Source organism: Homalodisca vitripennis, chromosome 1 (assembly GCF_021130785.1).
Source record: "Homalodisca vitripennis isolate AUS2020 chromosome 1, UT_GWSS_2.1, whole genome shotgun sequence".
Lineage (NCBI taxonomy): Eukaryota > Metazoa > Arthropoda > Insecta > Hemiptera > Cicadellidae > Homalodisca > Homalodisca vitripennis.
In genome coordinates, this window is record NC_060207.1 from 161,416,324 (window position 1) to 161,429,141 (window position 12,818).

General features: G+C 34.0%; 1 protein-coding gene across 3 annotated transcripts in view; it reads left to right on the forward strand.

Moving 5' to 3' along the window:
* LOC124375224 (protein tincar) overlaps positions 1 to 12,818 on the forward strand; it is a 450,528-nt gene that overhangs the window by 378,078 nt on the left and 59,632 nt on the right. For all 3 annotated transcript variants that reach the window (XM_046833357.1, XM_046833358.1, XM_046833359.1), the window contains exon 8: positions 5,507 to 5,552. The gene's annotated coding sequence lies outside the window, so the exon portion shown is untranslated. The remainder of the gene's footprint in view (positions 1 to 5,506; positions 5,553 to 12,818) is intronic.

A 12,818-nucleotide genomic window follows, 5' to 3' on the forward strand; every position in this document is an offset into this window, starting at 1 on the left:
CGGCTATTGAACTCTTTATGTATGGAGCTATTGCTTGGGAGTTGAGTGGAAATAGTCTTAATAATGTGGTTGAGACATAAATCTTGGAAGAAACTGACTCTTGGCACGTCAAACATGTTTGATTGTTCTTCACTGTTTAAGTAATGTATTCAGTAATTGCTTTATTGCTACTTAGTGTATTCATTAAATTTCATCTCCACCCTGTATGTATTTAAACCTAAATTTATGTTTTTACATATACATACACACATACATACAACGAACAATGCATATTAATCATAACAGACAAGTTTTTATAGTGCGTCAGATTATAGATTGTTGAAGACACACATAGCAGTATTTTAGTAAAGGTGTCCGATTACAGCACTGTTTAATATCACACCTAGCAATGTTTGAAGACAATCCACCATCAAGTGAGGGTATCCAATTACAACTTGTTGAAGACACACATAGCAGTATTTTAGTAAGGGTGGCCGATTACAGCACTCTTGAATACCACACTTAGCAATGTTTGAAGACAATCCACCATCAAGTGAGGGTATCCAATTACAACTTGTTGAAGACACACATAGCAGTATTTTAGTAAGGGTGGCCGATTACAGCACTCTTGAATACCACACTTAGCAATGTTTGAAGACAATCCACCATCAAGTGACGGTATCCAATTACAACTTGTTGAAGACACACATAGCAGTATTTTAGTAAGGGTGGCCGATTACAGCACTCTTGAATACCACACTTAGCAATGTTTGAAGACAATCCACCATCAAGTGACGGTATCCAATTACAACTTGTTGAAGACACACATAGCAGTATTTTAGTAAGGGTGTGCGATTACAGCACTGTCGAATATCACACCTAGCAATGTTTGAAGACAATCCACCATCAAGTGACGGTATCCAATTACAACTTGTTGAAGACACACATAGCAGTATTTTAGTAAGGGTGTACGATTACAGCACTGTCGAATATCACACCTAGCAATGTTTGAAGACAATCCACCATCAAGTGACGGTATCCAATTACAGCTTGTTGAAGACACACATAGCAGTATTTTAGTAAGGGTGTACGATTACAGCACTGTCGAATATCACACCTAGCAATGTTTGAAGACAATCCACCATCAAGTGACGGTATCCAATTACAGCTTGTTGAAGACACACATAGCAGTATTTTAGTAAGGGTGTACGATTACAGCACTGTCGAATATCACACCTAGCAATGTTTGAAGACAATCCACCATCAAGTGAGGGTATCCAATTACAACTTGTTGAAGACACACATAGCAGTATTTTAGTAAGGGTGTACGATTACAGCACTGTCGAATATCACACCTAGCAATGTTTGAAGACAATCCACCATCAAGTGAGGGTATCCAATTACAACTTGTTGAAGACACACATAGCAGTATTTTAGTAAGGGTGTACGATTACAGCACTCTTGAATATCACACTAGCAATGTTTGAAGACAATCCACCATCAAGTGAGGGTATCCAATTACAGCTTGTTGAAGACACACATAGCAGTATTTAAAGTCAACTAATGGGTCAAACAAGGGTGTACGATTACAGCACTGTTGAATATTACACCTAGCAATGTTTGAAGACAATCCACCATCAAGTGAGGGTATCCAATTACAGCTTGTTGAAGACACACATAGCAGTATTTAAAGTCAACTAATGGGTCAAACAAGGGTGTACGATTACAGCACTGTTGAATATTACACCTAGCAATGTTTGAAGACAATCCACCATCAAGTGAGGGTATCCAATGATTGAATACAACTCACAATCAAATCAAATAATCTTTATTTTCGTTGATAATATAAGATTTTATTACATGTGTCACTAAAAATAATAACTATTCTATATTTTCCATTTTTTTCTAATTGTTATTTTAATAAGTTTATAATTGGAAAAAATAAGAATAAAACTAGGTACCTGTATAAATAGTAGAAACTAAAACGTTGCGCACTCCTCCACCTCTTTAGGATTTGGTTTGCTCTGATAGTTCATCCTAGGAGTAGTATGCATTTTTAATGAAATACTTTCTTAATTGTGACTTAAATTGTTTGGGATTATTAATTAATTTTTAAGTTCTAATTAGCAATGTATGAACCTGATACCCATCTGAGATGTAAGATTTCCGGGGGTTGCAGCCTATGCTGGCCAACTCTATAGTTTTGTTTTCTTCTTGTACTACACCCAAGAACATCCCTGCACTGCAACACTTAGCACTTGAAACGCAGAACATGGTCGTCTCAAGGACGTACAGACTAGGCAGTGTCAGTAGTTATCTTCAAGTAAGGGTGACTTGTTACCTCAGTCGGTTGAAGATTATTCACAGGAATGTTTGAAGATAACTCACAGTCACGTTAGGGTGTTCAATTTCACTCTTGTTGTAAACCATGACATTTCCGGTCCGGGGTGAGGTGGTATTTTACTTCCACCCAAATGCAGACCAATAAATGTGGTTTGGACATATTTCATCAAGTTGAGAGTGTAAAATCATATACTATATAAAGACCACATGCTCCCGGGTCTGAAACTTTATAACAGGTTGAAGTTCAACTATGCATATTTCTGAAAATAACCTTAACGAACAATGCGTTCCGACAGATCCAAATGGACTTCAGACCATCATACACATTAACAGTTTTAATATATATATATATATATCGTATGGGGGACAAAGGCAGCTATCCATTTCAATGGATAACAGTTTTAATCATAGGAGGCGTACATAATCTTAATCGTCCTGAGGGCCAAGTAACTGTTTGGGTGAGTTCCAATGCTGCTTTTGTAATTGCCCAAACCAGTCTTTCTAATGACCAAATTACATAGAAACAAGAACACATGAATTCTGTAGGTTACGCTCCAAAATTTCAAGAAGTGATTAAGAAGAGACCTCGAACTTTTTATACGGAAATTATTATTTTAACAATTTAAAATTGTATAGAATACTAACGACTTTACTATTAGTTAAAATAATATGTTTAGGGCGTATGTTTCTTCTTTAAAAATTCTATTTAATTGATAATTTTAAACAAATAGATAATTTTTATTTTAACTACTCCCGACCAAAGTACTGTAATTAAAAGTTGCACATTGTTATAATAATTTGTCCGAATTCTCGCGACACCATACTCTGGGTGTTGGAAAAGTCCAAAACCAATTTCCTTACAAAACAGTTTGGCAGAGAACACGATAACCAGACAACAGCTGCGACCGAGCGAGTAAATCAATTTGCTCATCAAAATTCATCGCATCGAAGTCGCTTTTTTAAGTTCCTCCGTTGTTTTAAGTACTTATAACTAAGCCTTATTGCAATAAACAAAGAAGTGAAACTTAGATAGTTATTTAGATGCATTTTTTCCAAATGCTTTATTTAAAAGTCGATGATAAGCTAAAACTGTTTGAGGGTGTGAATGGCATTTTACTGCCACTATTATTACGTTGGCTTCGCAACTACTGTAATTTCAATGGAAGTGAAGGTCCTTATGAGGTAATTCTGGTTCATGTAAATATTTTGAAAATTTCAACTCGTTTCTTCGAAACATTGCGGAGTTATTAACCCCGCACACAGCAAGAAGATAGTAAAAAAATAAGCTAAATCAGCTTCACCTCTCTACAATTGAACCTGTTATTAATTAGAAAGATTCACAAATTCTTACATGTATAATTTTTTTTCATGTTTATATACATTAACTTTACATGTGGATAGTTCTGTCTTAGTATGCCTGCACAATATACTACTATTATATGAAAATACGTGTAAAGGATAATCCCAGAACCTATACTTAAAAATTTTTAACTGCATTTTTTATACATTTTGCAGATCCACAAAAATTGCTATTAAAAAGACGTAGTACGTGACGTAGTCCTAATTATGAATGATTAGTTAGTGATACTTAAGTTGATCTGATATAATATAAGTATATGTACACTGGGTTACTTCACAAAATAAAACGGCAATACTTCTGGACTTAAATTTATTCAATTAATAAATTCAGCTTCCAGTTTCTCTTTTCTTGAATTTCTTACCATGTTTCTCGTCATGGAGTGCGTCACCCATTTTGATAGTCTTGGTCAGTTTGCGCCTCTACAGTGGAAGTCAGGTTTGACTAAATCTGTGACTGTCTTTTTTAGAATAGGAACGCAAAAGTTTTTCTAAAGTTTATAAAATATACTAATCTAGGATTTTGAATTAAATGTTGGAATCGACTAATTTGGCTTGCTGGTTGTTCTGATATTTTACTATGTTATTACATTTTCTACAGTCATTAACTAAAAATTAAAAGAACTGAGAAAACTTACAAAATGTTTTTAATTGATTGCTCAATTACCTCAACTGCATAATGTTGACAAATTTCTTTTAGCCAAAAATCGGCATTTTGAATGTTTTTGTCGGTTAAGTTTTCATCAGCCATCCTTTTGTGTTTTTCACCTTCTTGGATTGTTTGGTTAGGACAAACATTATTTTCGGCTACAATTGTAACTTTGCTAATTGTTTTTAATCCTTTATTTTGCAAGCTACTAAGTTCATTAACCAGATCCTTAAGGCCCCGTACTTGCTCTGCGACGAAAATTCTATCAGCGACGCAACGGATATAAAAAATAAAGTCCACAGTCCTCTCAACGGGCGCCGCAACGGCTGTAAGGGAATGTGTTTTCATTTGTGTCACTACTGTCTCGCGACCTGAGACGAACATGTTTGTGTCTGGTTGCAAAAACCGACAACGTAGCGTCGCACATCCAGCTAGGATATGCTCGTATATCTCACCGTACGATTTGTGATGTTCGCGTCGCTGGAGTTGCACCGCGGTAGCAGACAGATGTGTCTCCCAGCTAGGACGTGGGACCTTAGGTTCTCACTGACCACGTCAGTAGTCCTGCCACGAGCCTGCATTATATTGTATTGAATACTTTTCAAGACTTGTAAAGACTGTAAATGAATATCACAATTAAATAGTGAAACGATGCAGTATATTTCATATGTTGCAAACGTTGTGTTACATAGATTGAGTGATCCCGATCATTGTTAAAATGTAACATCGAAGCGGAATCGTCGAATTGGGTTGTAACGAGTGATGGGATGGAGTCCGGTCTGGATCCAATATATCCGAGAAACTCGGTCTGACTACGGCCCTGGCTATAATTTCCGCAATCAGTAGATCGGAAATCCAGGTTATATAATAAAATCGTGACTGGAAGGTAGCAGGTATAACATTAATTACGATGACACCACCAAGGTGCTCGCTATCTAAGGGAAGGGCAAATTCGCCCCTCGGCGTCCAAGATCTTAGCGATTGCAGTCTTCTTATCGTTAATTACATACCTCAACTTCTCACCCTCTAACCGCTCTCATCTTCCCACCCTCCCCCCATCCCTCTACAAGTCGTCAAAGAGTCGACCGAGCCTCAGGACATCAACATACCACTTTAATTCACTTTGATGTCTTTAATTAAGCAATGAACGGGTTGATAATTGCTTGTGTTTCGTTTCAGGCTGTAGCGGTACATGAGTATTTCGATGCTGCCAACGTAGCTCCAGGTAATCTAAACGGTTGTGTTTGTTATAATATAATTCAGTTCGTCTACTAATTGTTTGTCTAGCAGTTTTAGTATAAGCAATTTCTGGCAACCATGTCCTTTGATATAGGCCTACGTTGATAAAAGTACCACATAAAATAAATCAACTCATTTCCCATAGGCCTCTCGTTCGTGTGTTAAATGTTTTAATTGTTTTAATCATTATTCTAAATTTACAAAGTTACTAAAAACTCCTTATACCAGTTTTGTTAGTTGTATATTCACTGTGTTAGATAAGTTCAACTATGTTGTGACAAATGTTCACTACCTCTGCACAGCGTATAAAGTATGTCCATAGTGGTTTATATTTGATAGTAACTCAAAGAAATGTTTTTCATTTGAATACAATATTGTATTTTGCTTCATATTTTACTTGGGTATGAGATGTTATTTTCAGAAGTTTTTGTTTTCAGAACTATCCAGAAAAATTACTATGATTAATAGATAAAACAAATTAGGTATAAAAAATCTTTAAAAAATGTGATAGTATTTTTTCTTCGGCATGGGAAATGCACACAATACAAAATATCTAAATAGTACATTGCGTTTTCTGTAAATGGTAAACACTTGTTTAAATGAGTGTTGAAAAGGTTTTTTTACTGAAGGTAAGCGAAAATTCACTATTTCGCCTCAACATTCAACCTAACACCTAAGCTTTTTTTATATTTTTTGAAAGAAATATAAAATAAAGCAAGCGGACATCCCTTGCAATTTACACAGACCAATCCATGTCACGATTTTTGTAATGTCTATGTTCGTTTTATTTAAATACTGGTAGACAATTTGTATTTGTAAATATCATACATATCTGAGAAATGAACAAGAAAGATGATTTTCAGGAGAGTCTGAGTCTATGATGTAATGGCGACGGGTTTTCAATTTTATCTGATTCCGTATTACCACTTAGATCACATAGAGGTCTATAGTGTGTCCCAGTTATCTTTACTTGATGATTGGGGGAAATTTGGAAATTAAACCGACATTTCTTAAAGACAGAAAAAATAAAAAAATTTGTATTTCCTCGTTTAACAGTTAAAAATATACACTTTCCCATCTTGGTGCCTCAGATTTGCCATCAGAACTGTACCACACAAGGAGAGGAGTTGTAAAAATATCCACTAATGGAAAAAATTTTAAAACACCAGTCACACCACACTGACCACAGTTCACAAAATTAGGACGAATTTCATCTCTATACGTATCAGAACCTGTCCTGGAGTATTCCAGATAGTAGGAGGCTCCCATAGTGAATACCACGACAATTGATCAGCTTAGCTGACTGTAGTGTTCGCAGCTACTGATAGCTAATGCGCCAAATTCAAATCTATAGTGGCGCTCGCCGCACACTTTTCCTAAAAGCTAAAAAAATATTTGGATGCGTATTTATTACATTTTTGAAATGAGACTTCCAATAACGCTGCGATCAGCCAGCCCTGAAGCTTCTTGTGTAATTCAATCCCCTACAAGAATGTCACACCATCTAACATGTACACATATCCGTTCAACGGTTTTGATCTCTCGTCTTGCATTATTGTATTTGAATACATTGAACGTTTGATTTGGCAATGTGAAAAGGTACTTTTACTTTTCACCAAAGTATAAATGTGGGAATGTATGCATTTACTCCCTATAAGGTATTATTCTAAACAACGCCTTACTTATTAACTAAAAGCCTCCTTCCCCCTCCCCTAACAGCAATCAGCTGACGTCGTCCATTATTGGCAGCTCTTAGAGCTTTGCAGTGTAAACACAGGTAAGACTGGGCGTAATTAATTAATGAAAAACTAATTTATCTCTACTTTCTCCATTAATCGCGTCTTGTTTAAACGGGATTACCCAAAGATTTTCTCGGCGCAGCTCTTCTTCATTTAAAACAGTGGCGATAAGGTTTTTTGTGAAATATCATTATAGATTATTGTAACTTAAAATAAGGGGTTATCAAATAATGAAACAAACTTTCATTAATTTGAAATAACTTTTCAACCACTTACCATTCAAAAAGTATTGTTTGTTTTTGAGCTCTTAAAATATGTCTATTAAATGTAAATGTATAGAAACTGTAATTTCACTGTGAAATACACACTTAATATTTTAATCGGTTTAGTTGTCTTTGCTTATTATTCTAATCGATTATTGATTTTTTTCTTCTTCTACCAGTACTAAAACAGATAGCATTTAGCAATATAGCTATGTCTATCAATTCATTTATTTCTATATACTCATTTCTTAAGGCGTCAAACGTGGGTCATGAATTATTTGTAATGAATGGTGTGTATAATGAGTAAGGGGTTCTATATAGTCTTGTTATTATCTAAGTCTACTGATCTTAGATAGACAGAGTGCAATTTAATGTAGGTTCCGAACTCTTCGATACCTTGTTTTGTTACTGACTACATCGACTCACAACCGGACATACCAAACATTTCTCGTAGTTCAGGTTCACTAGAAACGGTGCGCGGACATCCTTTTAAGAATACCGAATACGAATACCATTTTAACATGAAATTTATTCACTATCATACAACGTAATTTTGGTGTTAATTTTGTACCACTTTGATTGAAACCTTTTTTACAATACAAATGAAAATAAGACAGCCAAATGTGTACAAATCAGCTGTAAAAGCTCGGGTTTCAGCTGTTATAAAAAAGGTTTTTTTATTTTTTATTATTCTAAACATTTATTGGTGTGCCACGGTGGAACCAGCCAATAGTTAATTACAAAAGTAAATAAAATTACCTGCAGTTCCAGGTCTAACACGTTTTTTATTTATGTCTCTGAACGTTGAACTACATGAACAACAGTGTTCTGAAGTTTAAAAATTTTAAATATACAAAATAAATTTCCTTACGAGTTTCTTCTAAAAATCGGTCAATATATTAATAATACAAGGGCAAATTATAAGAAACATACTATCATTAGAGTTTATTTTGACAAATATCTTATCGTGGATTGTATATAAGCTTTAGTAGTTTACACATTTCGCTTTTGTATTACACACTTTGGGTGTTATGTAATCTGGGATCTCAGCCAGACTTTGAGTTCCGACAGCGTGAACACACACTGTCACGTCTCCCGACCTCAGATGTCACAGAGGTCTCTTGTGACTCTCAGATTTATTATGCAGAGGTGAAGGATGTTGAAGGAGAATCGTTAAAGAGCTGTGTTGATATATGGAGGATCTGAAGGAATCAAATAGCCGGAGGAGAAGAATGGGTTAAACTTTTCTTGAAAAAGCTAGTTGATCAATAATTGTAAATAATATGTGTTTTAAGGGCGTAACTGCACCCTTATTCCCCAATGTTAACATATGTACCTTTTCCTCAGAAACTGTTAAAAATATCTACTATATATCTTCATAATATGGATAGATATTATATAAATATCTTTGGACACAATTAGAATGAAAAATTATAATCTTACAGTAATAATAATACATGCTGTGATTATTTCTTTTCAGGAATACTAGGTCTCCCAATTAGCAATAGGTTTTATTTAATTGGATAAAAATCCATTAAGTATATCAAATACATTTCAGTTTAGCTAATAGAAGTCAAAGCCTTGATCAATCAAAAGAAAATATATTAATATATCGTATCCCATTCCTGAGAAACAGGTACAAAGGTGCTTAATATCAACTTTCGGAAAATACTTAAAACTCCGCCTGTTCTACCAGAAAAGTGAGAAACGCTTTAACAAATTAATATTATATTTCATTACTAGTCTGGAAAGTGACCTATTGCAGGGCGAGATTGCATTTAAGCGTGAGGCGAGGCCATGCGTGGAAAATGATATTCAGTTCAAAAAGCCCACGAAATCTGTTATAAGATAATCTGACAATTCATAGTCTATTAATTATTTTTTCGTAAGGAAAAGTAACACTATTTTATAATTCATGACAGTGTTAAAATCATTTGTTTGGACATAGAACTGTCAAACCAAATAACGGATTCACAATTGTTTTAAGGGAAAGAGATTTTGCAATGGAAAATACAATGGAAAATAATTGTTTACTTAGAGAAGTAATGTTTGGTAAGGGAAAATCAGCTGACTTAGTTACGAGTGAAACGATGGCTTTCGCAGATCTCAGCTGTATTGGAAAGTAGCCATTACCATATAAAGTGATGAAAACATTATTTTATCACTTCCAGACATAGTAGAAACATACATTTCAAATCATTTTAAATACTATAATTTAAATGTGACGGATAAAGTTCTTTTAACCATTACAGTTAACCATTAACTTAAGTTTTAAACCATTTATTTTATTTTTCGGTTGAGCAGATCGCCTACTGCAATTATTATGCTTTATTACTACATACACTAAGAAAGCTGGAGGCATAACCACGACAACCTGACTACTGTACTGGGAGCATGACATACCGGTACTGTAAATGTATCTTTTTTATTTATGTATTGAAAAATGTTGTATAATATTTTATGTCTGAAATATAATGAAAATTAGTCTAAACCCAGGACAAATGTGGCATGTTAAAATGGTGGAATGATGATTTGCATGTTAGTAGTTCTCTGATTTTTAGATGTCAGTTGCATTACAATTTCATAAGTAAATATTATTTGGATTCATTTTTTCATGCTTTCTACATTTCACCACGAAGATTACATTATGTATCAAAATTAACTGAATTAAATAAGAATGAACAAAACTTGTCATAGCACATCGCAAACACGACTGTAACAGTAACTTGACCATTACGTCTGTGACTGCGCGTGTGAGTGCTTGGACCGGTCAACCACGGTTCTCGGAGGACATTCTATATTTTGTTTCTCAAAACTTATCTTACAGCAATCCCTATAAATTTTCGTATGTACGAGGAGTGAACTGTTCAGAAAGCATTGTAAAATTAAATCAAGTCAATTAATTAAAATCACTAGTTTTTTAAGGAAATTGATTTTTAACACTGACACTGTCCTGGATTGCAAGTTGATTGTTTTCCAATACCAGCATTATAAAAAAGCTAGAGTAATGCAGTGATTTTCCTTCAACTTGAATCGTTTGACACTTTAACTTTAATTCCATCCACCCCTTGGTCCCGCTCACCGCTTATTACATTCTTATTTGTGATCAAAACGCCAATCCATTTTTTTCAAATCTAACCGGGTTCAAAGAGTTCATCGCTGTGTTTGACAAAATTGAAGTGTCTGAAGGCTACACAATGTCCCTAATATTGGAGCTTCCATATTTATCAAGGAAATCTGCGAGATTAGACTAAAACTTTGGGCTGAGTTTTACGCGCAAGCAGTTCCCGCGTAAATTCTTAACTTTACATATTTATGGAGGCTCTTTACAGATAAACCGTCCCGCAACGTTTTTAGATAATCTACATAGCTTTAAACAACAAGTGTCATAATGTATACTTTGTCTCATACAACGTTTCTCTCAATATTCTAATCAAAGATACTGTAACTGTAATTGTATTTATTACATTTTAATGATAGTTTGCTAGAACTTAATAACCACTTAATAAGTAGAACTAAATTAACTCCAATCTCAAAAATATAGAATTTTATATGTATTTATTTAATCAAAAATACTTCATAAATATATGTGTTACTTCTTAAGTTAATCTTATTATTCTAAGACCCAGTAACAACACATGACCCCAATATAATTAGCTTACTTTCTAGAACATTGACACGTTGTTAAAATAACAACAAAAACTATTCCAGAAGGATATTTTAATTATTAGTGCTACAAAACTAGAACAAACCGCAAAATATCTAGTTATTGATCGAATTACTTATTCTTCAGTATTAATATATAGCTAATCATTAATATTGGTAAAAACTCAAATGGGGTAAAAATCAGTTAATCTCACCATCGCTATTTTTCATGAAACTCAAAGTAATTAAAGTTTTGGAATTACTATTACTGAGATCCCTGTACCTGCTTATTTAACATTTTAGTCTCAGTAAACTTACAAATTTAAATATTTACAGCTATATAATAATTAGTACATTTACATAATAATATAGACTACTTTGTATTTCCGGTTTTATATATAAATCAGTGTATATATAAAATTTACAACTTGTTTGTCAAACATTTTAGAAGTGAAGAAAATGTTTACTGCTCGCTGAAGACTGTCACATGTGGTGTGGCGTAACATATCACAAAAAAATGTGTGTGGTGGAAATGTTTGACCTTGTATTGTCAAACATTTCCTGAAGAGATTCAAAAGTTCAACTGTTGAACAGTTTAGTTGGGGGAGACATTTTGGAACTCACAGTATATTTCTCATTGCAGCATTAAAATAATTAGTTTAAAGATCAAAGATATCCGAGACTGTTTTATTTAATGTTGATGGTTATTTCTAAAAATGGCGTGTTTTAATAATACGTGAATAAGGGGTTATTAACGTGTTATATTTAAAATTCTCCTCACCCAGAACAAAACTTTTATGATTCCTCTACAAGCACTAACTTTTGTGTGTTAAAGGAACGATGTTATCGCTGATTCTGACAAAATCCCAGATAATAAAACAGGATCCCAGTATCCGATCTTAGCAGTGGTGTGATATTGCCCTTAAGCTCAATGTTTCTCTTCTACTCTTCTATGTCAGCAGTAATACTATAGCGTCATTCTTTATAACCGTCTGGGAATTGTCTTGTGTGCTTCATTCTACGTCAATAACAATCTTTAGTAATCAATAATACTTGTATTTGTTCAAAATATCATAGCTAATGCATAATTGCAAACAGTTACAACTTGTACACGTCCTTTAGAGGAATGAAATAAATAATCTCGTTAATTTCTAATACATGACTTAAGTACATATTATATTTACATAATTTATACTGGCCTCTTATAAGCATTGCTGAGTAAAATACTGTTTTAGTTTTGTCTCGAATGCAGGTGTAGAGATCTCACTTTTCATATGGATTGGGGATATTGTTTTAAATTGTAGTACATGTATAGTACAGTTTTATTGTATAGTTTTTGGACATCGCCAACTGATGGATCACTCATAGCCAATCAGCCACGCAAACATCTTAGTGTTATATCCTTCAAAACGTTTCTACAAAATTCTGTAATATTTAGTTTGAACAATGATCTTAAACACAGCTTAAAACCCTTAAAAAATTGTACTTGAAAATAAAAAAAAAAAACGCCATCCCTCAAAATTGACTTCACATTGGAAAAACAAATCACCAAAAGAGTGTCTGTACTAAATATAAGCTTGGATAAAGTACATAGCTCATCGAAGG